At 47.3% G+C, this 1,489-nt stretch overlaps 1 protein-coding gene across 1 annotated transcript in view; it reads left to right on the top strand.

Moving 5' to 3' along the window:
- KDSR (3-ketodihydrosphingosine reductase) overlaps nucleotides 1–1,489 on the top strand; it is a 43,470-nt gene that overhangs the window by 24,385 nt on the left and 17,596 nt on the right. The gene's annotated exons all lie outside the window — the stretch shown is intronic.

Raw genomic sequence — 1,489 nt, 5'->3', positions numbered from 1 at the left:
ATGGGGCTCTGTGAGTTGGAATAGACGGGGGGATAGATCACACATGGGCTCTGTGAGTTGGAATAGACGGGGGGATACATCACACATGGGGCTCTGTGAGTTGGAATAGACGGGGGATACATCACACATGGGGCTCTGTGAGTTGGAATAGACGGGGGATACATCACACATGGGGCTCTGTGAGTTGGGATAGACGGGGGATACATCACACATGGGGCTCTGTGAGTTGGGATAGACGGGGGGATACATCACACATGGGGCTCTGTGAGTTGGAATAGACCGGGCAGCAGCTAACAACAACATGTCACAGGGTTGTCCACGTCCAGCGTTCGTTCTTCCTTTGTTAATGGTGAATGCACTCAGCTACCAGCCCCACTAAGGTTGCTTTGAAGAGAGGCCGGGAGATCTGCTTCTGAAACACCAGCCACTGAGCAGCTTATGGAGCCAAGTTCTGCTTTGACACACATGTGGTCACCGTGAGTCAGAATCAGTTCCACAGAAACTAGTTGGCTCTTCATTGCTTCCCGAGAAAGAGTCTAACACAGGCAATAATAATAATAACTTGTATATCTGGAAATGCTTTTCTTTTCCCATTTTGATTTTGGTGGATGTAGAATTTTAGGTTGGAAGTAACGTTCCCTTACATTGTGTAGGCATTTCTGCATTGGCTTCAAAATTTCTAGTGTGGAGCCAACACTGTTTTGATTCCCAGTCCATTATTTATGGTGGTGATGGTTGTGTGCCACCAATTCGGTTCTAACTTACAGTGACTCTGTATAGAGTTTCCAAGGCTATACATTTTTTGTTGTGGTTAAGTGCCATCGAGTCAATTCTGACCCTGCCGACTTTGCAGTTCAGACGGCTTTGCAGTCTGGCACATAGTAGAAAGCCTCATCTTTCTCCCGAGGAGCGACTGGTAGATTCGAACTACTTGCCTTGCGGTTAGCAGCCAAGTTCGTAATCCACTGTGCTACTGCAGCATCTAATCCTTTGTATTGTTAAGTGCTGTTGAGTTGCTTTTGACATATAGTGCCCCTATACAGGGTTTCTGAGGAGCGGCTGGTGGGTTTGAAGAACCAGTCTTTCGGTTGGCAGTCTAGTGCTTATCCTACAGTGCCACAAGCCTTTGTATAGGACTCAAATTTTTTTTTTTTTGAATGTTTATTGTGAATTATGTGATAGTTTACATTGGAGAACATTAGCTTTACATTCATCCTATTGTATATCATTTCATTGCCATGGTTACATTCCCCTCCATGCATCATCAACCAACCAAAGGGTATACCCTGCAAGCCTGCCCCCCGGTCGTCAGCACCCAGCCCCTTTCCCTCTCTGGGTCTAGAGCACCCAGGCGCTCCATCTCTCCATGTCATCGTCTCCACCACCATCTTTGGCGTCACTGCTTCTCTGGGTAGGGTCCCGCTCTCCACTCTTCTTCCTTGATGGTTCCAGGGACCTCAGCTCCTAGACTGCAAAGTCAATCACTCCC

Source organism: Chrysochloris asiatica, unplaced genomic scaffold, assembly GCF_000296735.1.
Source record: "Chrysochloris asiatica unplaced genomic scaffold, ChrAsi1.0 scaffold00021, whole genome shotgun sequence".
Classification (NCBI taxonomy): Eukaryota; Metazoa; Chordata; class Mammalia; order Afrosoricida; family Chrysochloridae; genus Chrysochloris; species Chrysochloris asiatica.
Note: the sequence above shows the minus strand (reverse complement) of the source record. Positions and strands in the feature narration are given on the sequence as shown.